The sequence below is a fragment of the Triturus cristatus genome, chromosome 9, assembly GCF_964204655.1.
Source record: "Triturus cristatus chromosome 9, aTriCri1.1, whole genome shotgun sequence".
NCBI lineage: Eukaryota > Metazoa > Chordata > Amphibia > Caudata > Salamandridae > Triturus > Triturus cristatus.
In genome coordinates, this window is record NC_140592.1 from 982,151,077 (window position 1) to 982,168,155 (window position 17,079).

Genomic DNA, 17,079 nt, shown 5'->3' on the forward strand with positions numbered 1-17,079 from the left:
GTCCGATTGGTTGCACTCTGCTCGTCCTACCAGCGTGTTTCCCCAAAACATTGTGGTCCATGAAGTAGCTTCGGCGAGTACGCCTATGCCAAAGTTTAAAGTGAAAATGAGTGTCGCGTTAGCCATCCCTGGACACGTGTTTCGAGGTAGTTGCCTCTCGTCAGCAGGGAGTAGGTATGTGTGTGGGGTTGCTGCGTAGGCTGCCATAAAAAGTATTCTCAGGTAAAGTACCACTCAAGGCGCGCAGGTGCGTAGCCGTGGGCTCGTCAGCCCCACCGGCTCAAGGGAGCCTGAATATAAACAAAAGTCCGATTGGCCGCACTCTGCTCGTCCTACCAGCGTGTTACCCCAAAGCATTGTGGTCCATGAAGTAGCGTCGGCGAGTACGCCTATGCCAAAGTTTAAAGTGAAAATGAGTGTCGCGTTAGCCATCCCTGGACACGTGTTTCGAGGTAGTTGCCTCTCGTCAGCAGTGAGTAGGTATGTGGGTGGGGATGCTGCATAGGCTGCCATAAAAAGTATTCTCAGGTAAAGTACCACTCAAGGCTCGCAGGTGCGTAGCCGTGGGCTCGTCAGCCCCACCGGCTCAAGGGAGCCTGAATATAAACAAAAGTCCGATGGGCCGCACTCTGCTCGTCCTACCAGCGTGTTACCCCAAAGCATTGTGGTCCATGAAGTAGCGTCGGCGAGTACGCCTATGCCAAAGTTTAAAGTGAAAATGAGTGTTGCGTTAGCCATCCCTGGACACGTGTTTCGAGGTTGTTGCCTCTCGTCAGCAGGGAGTAGGTATGTGTGTGGGGTTGCTGCGTAGGCTGCCATAAAAAGTATTCTCAGGTAAAGTACCACTCAAGGCGTGCAGGTGCGTAGTCGTGGGCTCGTCCGCCCACCGGCTCAAGGGAGCCTGAATATAAACAAAAGTCCGATTGGCTGCACTCTGCTCGTCCTACCAGCGTGTTTCCCCAAAGCATTGTGGTCCATGAAGTAGCTTCGGCGAGTACGCCTATGCCAAAGTTTAAAGTGAAAATGAGTGTCGCGTTAGCCATCCCTGGACACGTGTTTCGAGGTAGTTGCCTCTCGTCAGCAGGGAGTAGGTATGTGTGTGGGGTTGCTGCGTAGGCTGCCATAAAAAGTATTCTCAGGTAAAGTACCACTCAAGGCGCGCAGGTGCGTAGCCGTGGGCTCGTCAGCCCCACCGGCTCAAGGGAGCCTGAATATAAACAAAAGTCCGATTGGCCGCACTCTGCTCATCCTACCAGCGTGTTACCCCAAAGCATTGTGGTCCATGAAGTAGCGTCGGCGAGTACGCCTATGCCAAAGTTTAAAGTGAAAATGAGTGTCGCGTTAGCCATCCCTGGACACGTGTTTCGAGGTAGTTGCCTCTCGTCACAGGGAGTAGGTATGTGTGTGGGGTTGCTGCGTAGGCTGCCATAAAAAGTATTCTCAGGTAAAGTACCACTCAAGGCGCGCAGGTGCGTAGCCGTGGGCTCGTCAGCCCCACCGGCTCAAGGGAGCCTGAATATAAACAAAAGTCCGATTGGCCGCACTCTGCTCGTCCTACCAGCGTGTTACCCCAAAGCATTGTGGTCCATGAAGTAGCGTCGGCGAGTACGCCTATGCCAAAGTTTAAAGTGAAAATGAGTGTCGCGTTAGCCATCCCTGGACATTTGTTTCGAGGTAGTTGCCTCTCGTCAGAAGGGAGTAGGTATGTGGGTGGGGTTGCTGCGTAGGCTGCCATAAAAAGTATTCTCAGGTAAAGTACCACTCAAGGCGCGCAGGTGCGTAGCCGTGGGCTCGTCAGCCCCTCCGGCTCAAGGGAGCCTGAATATAAACAAAAGTCCGATTGGCCGCACTCTGCTCGTCCTACCAGCGTGTTACCCCAAAGCATTGTGGTCCATGAAGTAGCGTCGGCGAGTACGCCTATGCCAAAGTTTAAAGTGAAAATGAGTCTTGCGTTAGCCATCCCTGGACACGTGTTTCGAGGTAGTTGCCTCTCGTCAGCAGGGAGTAGGTATGTGTGTGGGGTTGCTGCGTAGGCTGCCATAAAAAGTATTCTCAGGTAAAGTACCACTCAAGGCGCGCAGGTGCGTAGCCGTGGGCTCGTCAGCCCCACCGGCTCAAGGGAGCCTGAATATAAACAAAAGTCCGATTGGCCGCACTCTGCTCGTCCTACCAGCGTGTTACCCCAAAGCATTGTGGTCCATGAAGTAGCGTCGGCGAGTACCCCTATGCCAAAGTTTAAAGTGAAAATGAGTGTTGCGTTAGCTATCCCTGGACACGTGTTTCGAGGTAGTTGCCTCTCGTCAGCAGGGAGTAGGTATGTGTGTGGGGTTGCTGCGTAGGCTGCCATAAAAAGTATTCTCAGGTAAAGTACCACTCAAGGCGCGCAGGTGCGTAGCCGTGGGCTCGTCAGCCCCACCGGCTCAAGGGAGCCTGAATATAAACAAAAGTCCGATTGGCCGCACTCTGCTCGTCCTACCAGCCTGTTACCCCAAAGCATTGTGGTCCATGAAGTAGCGTCGGCGAGTACGGTTATGCCAAAGTTTAAAGTGAAAATGAGTGTTGCGTTAGCCATCCCTGGACACGTGTTTCGAGGTAGTTGCCTCTCGTCAGCAGGGAGTAGGTATGTGGGTGGGGTTGCTGCGTAGGCTGCCATAAAAAAGTATTCTCAGGTAAAGTACCACTCAAGGCGCACAGGTGCGTAGCCGTGGGCTCGTCAGACCCACCGGCTCAAGGGAGCCTGAATATAAACAAAAGTCCGATTGGCAGCACTCTGCTCGTACTACCAGCGTGTTACCCCAAAGCATTGTGGTCCATGAAGTAGCATCGGCGAGTATGCCTATGCCAAATTTTAAAGTGAAAATGAGTGTTGCGTTAGCCATCCCTGGACACGTGTTTCGAGGTAGTTGCCTCTCGTCAGCAGGGAGTAGGTATGTGTGTGGGGTTGCTGCATGGCTGCCATAAAAAGTATTCTCAGGTAAAGTACCACTCAAGGCGCGCAGGTGCGTAGCCGTGGGCTCGTCAGCCCCACCGGCTCAAGGGAGCCTGAATATAAACAAAAGTCCAATTGGCCGCACTCTGCTCGTCCTACCAGCGTGTTACCCCAAAGCATTGTGGTCCATGAAGTAGCGTCGGCGAGTACGCCTATGCCAAAGTTTAAAGTGAAAATGAGTGTCGCGTTAGCCATCCCTGGACACGTGTTTCGAGGTAGTTGCCTCTCGTCAGCAGGGAGTAGGTATGTGTGTGGGGTTGCTGCGTAGGCTGCCATAAAAAGTATTCTCAGGTAAAGTACCACTCAAGGCGCGCAGGTAGTACTGACTGCCATTCCAGAACCACTTCAAGGTTTAAGTGTTCATGAGTCAATTATTATCCAAATTATACTTTGTGTTGGAAATCTGAGAATGAGACAGAACCCAAGGGTGTTGCATGGGAACACCCACAGCAGCACCCATGGCACATTTCTTTCACTCAAAGTGATGTGTGAACGAGGGCCATATTTACAAGGCATTATAGGCCATGCAGGGTGGCTTTGCATAGCCTGTCAATATGGTCCAGCATGCTGCGCCACCAGTGCATCAACAAAAGTGATGCACCGGCAGTACAAGGGGCTTGTAAATAAGGCTATAGGTCCTTACAATAACTACTTACTAGCAACTGCCAGTAGGCAATATGCATCTTGGAGCCCTTGGTAGCTGGAAGCCCTCTCTCTCTGCAGAATCCCACCCAGCATCCCACAGCAAGGTCAAGTGGTATGGAAGTGAATTTAGAAAAAGCAAAAGAGGGCAATCAAGGAACATAAAAAAAAAAATGTAATCCAATATCTTTATGGGATTTTAGTATTACAAAAAAATCACAGCGTGGAACTGCATCGTACCAGTGAACACCAATGTATGAAATCGGATTATTGTTTGGGGGAGGTGAGATAAAACAGAATCAAAAATCAAAAACTGTTCACGTGGGTAATATAAATATGGCTAGGTATGCAGGGCTCCTTAAAATATGTTATAGCAAAAAAAGGTGTCTTTAGCATACCATTAGATGCAATGCATCTCTTATCATACAAATTCTGAAGCACATCCATGGCACATTCTGAAGCACATCCACATTAATTGCATCGTTCTCCTTTTTCACAATGTATATTAGACAACTTCCAAAATCCTGTGCCCATTCTTTATTCAAACTCTCTTCCCTCACACATGCTGCTCTGAAGAACCTTTTGATGTGAAGATACCAAAGAACTTGAAAAATAAATGGAATTTCAGACACATTCGCCCGAATAACTTAATGGAGGGAAGGGCGGCTGCCCGCCTCACTTCCCTCCAGAAGGTGTTCTACCCTCCTGGTGCTGCCTCTGCACCACACTTGCGAGCACCTCAGATACCCTCCCAACACCGAGCTACTTTTCCTAGCAGCCCCTGAGGCAGGGACAGCTGTACCCAGGCCTGAACAGCATGGGTACGGGTCGTACCACGCCTACCCCTACGTCACCCCAACAATGGTGGTACGGCCCATACCCAGGCCTGAAGAGCGTGGGTATGGGTCGCACCACGCCTACCCCTACGTTACCCCAACAATGGTGGTACGGCCCGTACCCAGGCCTGAAGAGCGTGGGTACGGGTCGCACCAAGCGTACCCCTACGGCACCCCAACAATGGTGGTACGGCCCGTACCCAGGCCTGAAGAGCATGGGTACGGGTCGCACCACGCGTACCTGTACGTCACACCAACAATGGTGGTGCGGCCCGTACCCAGGCTCTTCAGGCCTGGGTACGAGCCGTACCACCATTGTTGATGTGACGTAGGGGTACGCGTGGTGCGACCCGTCCCCACGCTCTTCAGGCCTGGGTACGGGCCGTACCCCTACGGCACCCCAACAATGGTGGTACGGCCCGTACCCAGGCATGAAGAGCGTGGGTACGGGTCGCACCACGCATACCCCTATGTCACACCAACAATGGTGGTACGGCCCATACCCACGCTTTTCATGCCAGGGTACGGGCCGTACCACCATTGTTGGGGTGACGTAGGGGTACGGCCCGTACCCAGTCCTGAAGAGCGTGGGTACGGGTCGCACCACGCGTACCCCTACGTCACACCAACAATGGTGGTACGGCCCGTACCCAGGCCTGAAGAGCGTGGGTACGGGCCGTACCCCTACGGCACCCCAACAATGGTGGTACGGCCCATACCCAGGGCTTCAGAGCATGTGGGCGGGTGGGTGGGTGTCGTCCTACGATCCACATCAGTGGACAGAGACATAGGGGTGTGTGCCTATCACTCCCAGCAGTGCCCAGACTTCTGAGGGGTGGGTGCAGAGGACTCCCAGCAGTGTCCAGACATATGAGGGGCGGGTGCAGAGGACCCCCAGCAGTGCCCAGACATATGAGGGGTGGGTGCCTATCACTCCCAACAGTGCCCAGACATATGAGGGGTGGGTGCAGAGGACTCCCAGCAGTGCCCAGACACATGAGGGGTGGGTGCAGAGGACACCCAGCAGTGCCCAGACATATGAGGGGTGGGTGCAGAGGACTCCCAGCAGTGCCCAGACATATGAGGGGTGGGTGCAGAGGACCCCCAGCAGTGCCCAGACATATAAGGGGTGGGTGCCTATCACTCCCAGCAGTACCCAGACATATGAGGGGTGGGTGCCTATCACCCTCAGCAGTGCCCAGACATATGAGGGGTGGGTGCCCATCACTCCCAGCAGTGCCCAGACATATCAGGGGTGGGTGCCTATCACTCCCAGCAGTGGCCAGACAAATGAGGGGTGGGTGCAGAGGCCTCCCAGCAGTGGACAGAGACATGGGGGTGTGTACATCATCCTCCCATTAGCAAAACTCCATGGGTGCATAAAGGCATCCACAATGTGCGACTATGTTGATAGTGCCATGACAACACATCACTGACAGCTGTGTCCCACTCCCATGAGGATGTCCTTCCCCCACTGCATGACACACCACATGTGGGTGTGATGACAAATTACACATGCATACCCACCCCTGGTGGTGGCAGCACAATACACACACTGAGATCATGCAACAAGACTGTACCCTCATGTGAAACCCCACTAAACTAAGAGAGCCTAAGGGAACACACACTGTCACCCACATTCCAGGACTGATAGGAATGTACAGGTGCTGGGGCAGCCAACAAGTTGTTGCCTCCATGGAAGGAAAAGGGTGGAGTACCCACAGATACAATGCCCACAATTGTCAGTCAGGTGCCCAAATACCCTGCAGAACAAGTAACACATGTGTCCTAGGCTGGGAGTACACACATGCATAGTGCGGAAAAGGGACCATGTCCACATGAAGCCATGGCAACATACTCCATACACAAGTACAGTGACTACCAAGGATGGCCCAGACGATGCAGGCGTAGACATTGCTGAGCAGGCATGGGCAAAGTTGAAGGGATCCCTCACACAGCAAGGAACTGTAGACACAGGTCAGCACAACAATTGGGAAACACCCTGCAGGGAAGAAGTCAGGTGCCACAGAGGAAGGAACACTTCTTGGGATAATGTCACCATACAGTAAGAGCTTACATGACCAAAGATTATTTGCAGAGACCTTGTGATGGCACGCAGATACCAGGGTCCTCCCCATGAGCAGCACACTACAACATTTTCCAGACACCTAACACATTATCACCACCCCAACTCAGGGAGCAGCAGAACCAACAGCAATACCACGCGGGGTAAAGGCGCCATCTTGGAGGGAGAAAGGGTTGGCGGTACAGTGGCAGGACGCCTCCCACCCTCCCGGATATTTAAGTAGTAAGTGTCCATCGCTCTGCGTACTAGTTACTCTCCCCTGAGGCGGAAGCCGGGGGTTCTACTCTATCCCTTGTGATATTAACATTTGTAAATATCTTAATTGCTGTGTTTTAATCAGTACACTACCGCGCTTAGTGAGGACAAGATTTGTCAAGCACCGAGGCGCGCTCCTCTCACCTTTCCTCCCGCCGTGGCCGATCAGGGGCTGACGACGCGGGGTAAAGGCACCATCTTGGAGGGAGAAAGGGTTGGCGGTCCAGTGGCAGGACGCCTCCCACCCTCCTCGGCACAGTATAAGAATATGGGGTCTCTCCGTCCGCGCAGCGGGCGGGCGCAGCGGTCGCGCCGGCGGCGCGCCAAAGGCGCGCCAAAGGCAAGCCCGTCTGCGCCCGTACGCGCCAGACACGGGCCTAGGGCCACCACCCCTGGCCCTATTGATTCAGCCCGCCCTCCACCTTACACCCGTTCCTCACTAACCGATCTACGTCCACGAGCCATGGAAGGATGTATTAGACACAGTCCGGAATCCATATTTTCCAAGACGATCCTGAATTGTGAGCACTGTCAGGCGGCCATCCCCCTTTTAAATAAATTGGTGGAAAACGGCTATCAAAATCAGGTAACACAAAATGTTATAACTGCCCTTATCAATGTCCGCTCGCTGGCTAAACACAGGCAAGAAATTGCTGATTTGCTTCTGGACAGGAACATCGATATAATGTTCCTGACAGAGACCTGGATGGATAAAACATCGGACCCAGATCTTGTTATAGCCGTCCCAAAGGGATTTAAAGTATATAGGCTGGACAGAATTAACAAAAGAGGAGGTGGGATAGCAATCATTGCACGAGACACCCTTAAAATTCACATCAAGGCAATACCTACTACTACATGTGAGGCGCTTCACTTTAATATCTATTTATCGCCCTCTTATAACTTCAGAGGCATACTATTATATAGACGACCAGAAACACGGTTGGGATTTCTCACAGAAATTGCCAGTATCTTAGAAACATCTGCAATTGAGAAATCCATAACATTGCTAGGAGACTTTAATTTCCATCTGGACTGTAATGGGGATAAAGACACTATATCCCTACAGTCGGCAATGGAGGTCTTCGGCCTGTCACAATTGGTGACAGGACCTACCCACAATGCTGGGCATACATTAGATGGAATATATACCAATTTAGATAATCTCCTAATCACTGACGTCCTCCCAATGACTTGGACTGACCATCATCTGGTACTAAGTACTATAGAAATTAGTGATACCTCCACTGTTAAAATACCCACTCCCAGACAGGAAACCTTTAAGGTATGGAAAGACATTAATATTCCGAACCTTAAGGTAGCATTAGATAATTCTAAGCCCATCCTGTCTACTGATCCAGAAATAGCCACAAACCAATATCAAGTTTGGCTGGACCAGGCTACTAATAAATTAGTACCAGTCAAACGAATGTCCAGTAACAGAAGCACCCCTTCAGCACCCTGGTACACAAAAGAACTTAGAGAACACAAACAACTATGTAGAAACAAAGAAAGACACTGGAGGAAAAGTTATGACGATGAAAGCAAACATATGTATAAAAAGCTCCAAACTCAGTATAAACTCCTGATCATAAAGGCCAAAAAAAAGTACTACAGCGAGCAAATTGAAAATGCTAAAAACTCTAATAAAAAGCTCTACAACATAACTAAACAGCTTGTAGGAGGTGTTCCTGATCTAAACCCCCTTTGTTCACAAAGTGTCTGTGACTCACTAGCATCCTTCTTTTTCACTAAAGTGAATGATATCTTCTCAGTATTCAACTCTACTGATACTCAAAACACAGATAACATGCTAACACCACATATTGAAAACACCCTTCCTCAGTTTGCGGAAATCACAGAAAAACAAATTGAGAACATTATCAAATCCATTAAGTCCGGCTCAGCTCTAGATCCTTGTCCCGTGAAAACTCTTCTCCCATTACTGGACACAGTGGTGCCAGTTATAACTCAAATCTGTAATCTGTTTTTCCGCACAGGTATCTTCTCTTCCCCTTTAAAAAAGACCTTGCTAAAGCCACTTTTGAAAAAAGCTGGCCTGAATAAAACAGAGTTAAAAAATTACAGGCCTATAGCCAACCTCCCGTTTCTAGCCAAAATAGTAGAAAAGGCTATGAATGCTCAACTTGCGGAATTTATCGAGCAATACCATCGGCTCGATGATACCCAATTTGGATTCCGCAAGTTTCATGGAACAGAAACGGCTCTGATCAAAGTAGCGGATGATATTCGTCTAATACGAGATCAAGGAGGCTCAGCATTGCTAGTGCTTTTAGATTTATCGGCCGCCTTCGACACGGTCGACCATAAGATCTTGGTCGATCGTGTTGAAGGCATGGGCGTGCGAGGCCTAGCGAAGAAACTACTAACATCATTCCTGGCGGATAGATCACAGGCAGTCGTCCTGGGACAATTCACGTCAGCAGAGTTGTCCTTGCCATGTGGGGTGCCTCAAGGTTCATCCCTCAGTCCGACACTATTTAACATCTACGTGTCGGACCTTGCTAAGACGATCAAAGCACATGGGATGAACCTTACCTCATATGCGGATGACACCCAGTTGATCCTGTCCGTCAGAGACGATGGGGAAACAGTAGCGGAGAGTTTTAGAACAGGTATGCAGGCCATCGGACAGTGGATGTCAGCAAACTGTTTGAAACTGAACTCCGACAAAACCGAGGTGGTAACCTTTGGCCATCTCAATCCTAACTGGTCCTCGATATGGTGGCCGGTATCTTTTGGAGCCTTGCCTAAACCGACCACGAAGGTGAGAAATTTAGGCGTCATTTTTGACGATAAATTGAATTTTATGACTCATGCAAACCAGACGGCCTCTACAGCGTTTTTTAAATTACGCCTGGTAAAAAAGATCCTTCCATTTCTTCCCAAGAGTGTAGGCAAGACTTTAGTAAGTGCCCTAGTCCTGTCTGCATTGGACTACTGCAATGGCCTGTTCATCAATGCTCAAACCAGAGTCATTAAGAAAATGCAGACAGTACAGAATGCGGCGGCCAGACTCCTCTTGGGTATCCCTAAGTTTGAACCCATAACTGACACATTGAGAAGCCTCCATTGGCTCCCTATCAGGAATAGAATCAAATTTAAAACATTATGTATAGTTTACAAATCGCTACACTCGCAAGGCCCTCAATTCCTGAAAGATCAGCTTATTCCGTATTGTCCTCCTCGACCACTTTGTTCAGCCAAACTGAACGATATAGTGATACCTCGGACCAGACTAGTCAACTGGGGAGACAGACGTTTCCTGGTGGCTGCCCCGAAACTTTGGAACACACTGCCACAATCCATTAGATCTAGCCCAAATCTCCTGTTATTTAGAAAAATGCTGAAAACATGGTTGTTTAACCTCTAAGAGCTAGAAGCCAAGTAAAGGAGAGTTTACATAGTACAGCGCCGAGACGCCTGCGGGCATTTGTTCGCGCTTTATGAAATGTTAAAAATAAATAAATAAATAAATAAATACCAGAAAATCATTTGTGTGCAAATGAAAAACAAAATGCTTTATTCAGCATAAAAAAAGATTGGATTTGAAATGTACACTATATACAAGGCCCATAGGCCAGTCCATATGCGAATTCCAGGGGGGGGGGGGACACATTGGGACGCGTCTCCCCTATCTTGCCTGCACAGTTCACAGTTCCTTTCCATCCACAGGGGAGGGGCATCATGTGGGGGGGAAGGACCAGGCACCGCAGGGACAGGAGGGGCAAGGGTAGGTGTTGCGGGTACAGGGACGGACGACTCAACCACAGGGGGTGGGGCAGCGCCAAAGGTGGTGGTTAGGATGGCTCTGCACACGGTTGCAAGGTCTGCCAGCGTCTCCCCTGCACCCAAAGGAACCACAGGCCCCAAGGAGGGGGGGGGGTCGGAGGGATGGGTTGCAGCGCTACTGGGGGAGGGTGTGGACAGGGGGGGGACTCAACTCCCCTGCCTGGGGCTTCCTCGACCGCTTGCGGGGTGGTGTCACACTGGGGCTGAGGGACAGACTGACCATGAAGGACTCTTTGACCGACTGTTGGGCAGGGGAGCTAAGGGGAGTGGTTTTGGAGGAAGTGGATCGTGAGGACTGCGGATTCCCACTGTGGCTGCGTGGCTGCCGTTTGCCCCCCGACCCTGTGGGTGTGCCTACTTCCCCCTGTGTGTGCGTGACTGGAGGTGTGCGCTTGGCCTTCCCTGTTGGTGTGCTGCCTGTGTCTGGTGGGGTGCGTGCATGAGGATGTCTGGGTGTGCTTGGGACAGGCATGGGAGTGGGAAGTGTGGATGGTGCAGGGGTAGGGGGGACGGAGCGCTGCAGGAGTCCCACTGATGCCGTCAGTGACGAGTCCATGGACCTCAGCAACATCCGTTGGTCAGACATCGCTGCTGACATGCCCTCCATGTACGACACCATCTGTGTCAGCAGTCTGGTGTGGCCATGGAGGACATTAAGCAGCGATGTCTGACCAATCTGCAACTGCCGCAGGATGTCCACAGACTCGGCATTGACAGCAGCAGGGGAGACAGGGCAGGGGGTGCGGTGCCTGGCCTGAAGGTGACATGTGGTCGCCTAGCACGGACAGAAGGGACCCGAGCAAGTGGGAAGGCGGTGATGGGAATGGAGGGGGTGGCGAGAGATGTACTGCTGCTTTCAGCTGTGGGAGCAGCCTGCGCCCCCTCTGGGAGCTCAGCCTCGGACCCGTCAGCGTCATAGTCGGTGTTGGGACTGGACAGTTCCTCCACCTGACTCCCCTCGCCCTCCGTGCCACTTGCTGCGCTAGACTCCCCAGCACTGGTGGCACCGGTGCTGGATCCCTCCTCCACGTCCATGCCGGTGTCTCCCTCGGTGTCCCCCGGCGATGCTGTGGGCAAGGTGAAGAGACAGGAAATAATCAGACACCTGTATACATATAACACATGAGTCCAAACTACATAGGTCACAGTGCATAGCATGAAAAGCATCATGAGTAACATCTACAATACTACGCACATATGTAGGCCATGCACTACACAGTTGGTTGAGCCACCATGCCACTTTGAAACAATGGAGAGCATGGCCCAACAGCAAAGAACTTGATATCGAATTATACAGAGAAGCTAGTGTCTGTGGACAGTCGAGCACAGCATCTGGACCACACACCGTTGCCAAAAATGGATGAGCAGGAACCATATCTTTTAACTTTTGACACATGCTGCAAAGCACAAACATTAAACCCTGCACAACATGACTGGGTCAATACTTGTTGAGTGTCTGTTCCGACTATCATCACACACAGGCCAGACCTGGCAAGGAGACATAAGCTTTGGACATGTAGGCCTTGCCCGCACAAACCCCCCCCCCCTACCTGAGACAATGTGATTGAGACAGAGGAAGGACTTACACCTCTTAATCAGGGATCACATTAATGGGCTCCATTAAAGCCTAATTGCACTCTAACTACCCCTCGTGGGGCTGACCACACATATTATTGACAAACAACCATCATCAGATAGTTGTACACAGACACACAGGCACATTGGGTCACCCTGTACAGTGTACACATGTAGCACACTTTACGTAAATACAAATGAGGCCAGGGTACAATGCCACAGCGGCCAACCTATGCTGAAGACACTGAGAATGTCCACAGTGTTGGATGACACACATGATTCCTAGGAAAAGGTGTCTCAGGGGACTGTAGTGGCCACACTGCTCCATGGTCCTGGATAGATCTGACTGCAACAGGAGCAACCGTTCCCACACTATGCATATCTCCCCCTCATGCACATCATGTCTGAGGCCACAGCATCGGTCATGCATGCTGCAAGGCAGTTCATTTTAAGCCTCACACTCCTATGTTGAGACTCTGCATCAGTGCCAACAATCATGGACCCCAAATGACTGAACTGGACAGGGCACAGGCAAGGTCCCAACACATGCCACAGACCACCCCCACACTTGATGCTGCAAGCATTGGGCACTTGGATTAACTGCCAGCCTAGATTACCTTGTGCAAGAGTGACTACACACAGACCAGGGAACACATGTCAAGGAGGGGAAGGGAGGAAGAACAGGACCGGTTGACTTTGGGGAACAGGAGATGCACTGCACATATAAACACTGGCAGTGTAGCCAGGCGACTGAGCACTTCCAAAAGCTGGCGACACACAACAAACACACATGTACCTACCCCCTTCCTGCTGCTGCTTCTCCTGTAGCCGCCTATCCATGTCAGGGAAGACCACCGCCAGGACACGCTTCATTTGGTGGGTCAGGCGCCGGCGCCCGCGGTCCTTGCCCTCTGGTGAGTCCCCCAGCAGGACCCGGGCGATCCTCCTGGTCCAGCACCAGATATCCTGCCAGCGTTTCCTCACCTGGGCCAGGCTCCGACTGCGACCCTCCACCGACCTCACGGCCCTGACGGCCCGCTTCCAAATCTCCCACTTGGCGTAGGTGGCTACCTGTGAGGATGACAAAGTGAGACAACATCAATACACCTGCTCCATGTCACAGAGACACACATTAGAACAATTGGGCTTATTTGAACAGGGCATAGTATGCAGCAAACTCATTGCACCTTTGTCATAGGGACATTATCCTCTGGGGAAGGCCAAATGCACTACGTGGCATTTAAAGTACACAGGTGGCATGAGGGGTGCGAGAGAATCAATGATCATGGCTCACACTGTGCATCACAAGCAACACCAGGATAATGGACAGCACCTCAAAGCAGTCACATGCCCCAGGCCACTGACGCAACCTCAGCGGAGTACACAGACACACAAAGGCACAGGACAATCACCTGCCATTGGCAACTGCGGGTACAAACATCACTCTGCACATGTGCCACTTGACTGGGGGGAGTCACAGGTGTGGGCCTAGCTCAGCACGTCAGACACACAGCACGGCTCCCTGCTCACATCAGATGGGTAGGGCAGATGCATCCTCCATGCAGCTGGGGTGCAACACTCCACATAGACACTCACCCACATGACAGGGGACTTACACATGCACCAATGTCCAGGGGCCGTACACATCATTTGGACACTATCACCACAGGTACACTCAACTAACACACATCTGTGGGTACAGTCACCTGTCACACTGGGGGGACCACAGAATCACATCATGACTACGGAAACAACATTCCCAAGGGGATTAGCCAGGCTGAATGCGGCATGCACCATGCAGTGATTGTCACAGTAAGCACAATGCAAGTGAAGAGTGCAGATATGAACCACATCAGGCTCTGCATGGGAGACATAAGGCATTCCCCCCTGGGACCCACCATGAACAACATTGCATGTCTATCACACCTGGACACAATGCCAGAAGTGACAGACACAAAAAAGGGGCACAGTCACAGCTAGTGGAGTCAGCACTCACCTGCTCCCCTGGTCTCCCATATAGGCAGGGGTACTGTGGGAGGATGTCGTCCAGCAACGCCTCATTCTCCTCTTGGGTGAAAGGCGGGGCCCTCTCCACAGACCTGGACATCGTGCCAGAGGAATCACGAGCAGCAGCAGTGGTGTGGAATGAAAGGTTGGGCAGGCAAGTGCTCTCTCATGGGTCCTGGCTGCCTTATATCTCCCTTGCTGGGCTGTTTCATTTACAGGAGTACAGAGTGATTGGTCAATCTCATTTGCATCCTACGTTTCCTCCAATCCCTTTAAACCTACCCCAGTGAGGGCCTTTGCATGGTTCAAAATTTGAGCATGATGTCAAGTCAACAACCACTTTGCAACATAGTATATTGTCTCCAACCGACTTTTTCTGGCCACCTGATGCAAAATTTTGAACTGGAAACTCGGTCTCCATGACAACCAGCATGCATTTAGGCCCTTATACTTGTCCCTCATGTGTCCCCTATGTAATTTCACTATCCACACACAGGTACGGTGCTTTCCACACGTACCCCTAGGGTACCACTACTCCAGTGATACGGTCCGTACCCGCGTGTGTAGGGCCCGTATCACATTGGTAGTGTTGCCGTAGGCGTACGCCATAGAGATAGGGCTTGTACCCACGTATGTACGGCCTGTATCTCTATGGCGTAGGCCTACGGCAACACTACCATAGTGCTACGGGCCCTACATACGCGGGTACGGCCCGTAGCACGATGGTAGTGTTGGCGTAGGCGTACGCCATAAAGATAGGGCTCGTACCCGCGTATGTACGGCCCGTATCTCTATGGCGTAAGCCTACGGCAACACTACCCTAGTGCTACGGGCCCTACACACGCGGGTACGGCCCGTAGCACTATGGTAGTGTTGGCGTAGGCGTACGCCATAGAGATACGGGCCGTACATACGCGGGTACGAGCCCTATCTCTAATATGGCGTACGCCTACGGCAACACTACCAAAGTGATACGGGACCTACACACGTGGGTACGGCCCGTAGCACTGGGGTAGTGTTGGCGTATGCGTACGCCATAGAGATACGGGCCGTACATACGCGGGTACGAGCCCTATCTCTATGGCGTATGCCTACGGCAACACTACCATAGTGCTACGGGCCCTACATACGCGGGTACGGCCCGTAGCACTATGGTAGTGTTGGCGTAGGCGTACGCCATAGAGATAGGGCTCGTACCCGCATATGTACGGCCCGTATCTCTATGGCGTACGCCTACGGCAACACTACCCTAGTGTTACGGGCCCTACACACACGGGTACAGCCCGTAGCACTATGGTAGTGTTGGCGTAGGCGTACGCCATAGAGATACGGGCCGTACATACGCGGGTACAAAGCCCTATCTATATGGCGTGCACCTACGGCAACACTACCAAAGTGATACGGGACCTACACATGTGGGAACGGCCTGTAGCACTGGGGTAGTGTTGGCGTATGCGTAAGCCATAGAGATACGGGCCGTACATATGCGGGTACGAGCCCTATCTCTATGGCGTACGCCTACGGCAACACTACCATAGTGCTACGGGCCCTACACAAGCGGGTACGGCCCGTAGCACTGGGGTAGTGTTGCCGTAGGCGTACGCCATAGTGCCCCGGGCCATACATACGTGGGTACGAGTACCATCACTATGGCGTATGCCTACGCCAACACTACCATGGGGATAGGACCAGTGTGTACACGTACGTGTGTACGGTCCTTGCACACACGTGTACTCCTACCCAAACCCCATATTGTGATACAACCGTACACACGCCTTCAGAGCATGTGTACGGTGCGTTTCACAGCTTACACTGGTGATAGGAGGAGCACAGGAAAGGAATGGAGGTGTATGACTCGCACAAGGATGGACATCACGTCATTGTCGGTGCAGTGCATCATGTGTAGGGCCTAGGTGTGTCAGGCAGTGAGCTGGCACATGTCTCCTCATGTTTTAACCCAATAGTTGTGTGATGACCTGTGTACACGTCATGTGTGATGGGGCACCATGTGGCGCACTTCCCCTTCACACCTTTTACATGTGTGCATGTAGTTCAAACTTGTCAAGCACTACATCACTGGCATGGCACAGTCCCCAACACCCGCAAATGTCCCCTGATGCCAGGTACACGGATGATGACACCTGACATCTCACTACCAGCGTGCCACGATGTGACTATGTCATGTGTGTGTCATGTGTTCCCATGATCTTGCTGTTGGTGTTCAGTCAACGGCATCTGCTGTAGCTGCATCCAACATGTGTCTGTGTGTAGATGCCCATGTCACACTATTACGCACACCAGGACACATGTGGAATAACATGTGAAGTGTGTCTGTATGCATCTAACAGGGACTTGCGAGCTTAGGACATATCTGCGTAGTCTCAATGTCTGTGTGATCATATTTGACATGTACCCCTTCATGGCAAGGTGTGTGGTCTGTCCTTTTTCCATGACATGTGACCTGTGCGTCTAGCTTGCCGGCAGCTGTCTGTATAAGATGACATCCTTCAAATGCACATATGTGGATGTATGTCACTCCTGTAATGTGTCTGGCTGTTCACTCACACTGGCCCACAGCTACTTTCATGGCATGTCATGTAGACCTTGACAATCCATGTTTGTAGCTGGCTCTTGGTAGGAGTATCACCTGGCTGGCATACGTGTGGAGGATGTATTGCACAGACCAGACTCTGTATGTGGCATATGTGTATTAGCTGTTGAACATGTGCTCAGTTCATTGACATTGGTGTAGTAATGTACTCAATCTTTGTTATTCCTTCCAATTTTCTGCAGGGCACCGCCTCTCCCCCGACCAATGCCAGACTTGGCTGCTATGAGGGAACGTGACTGCATACGCCACTACTGATTCCCCCAAC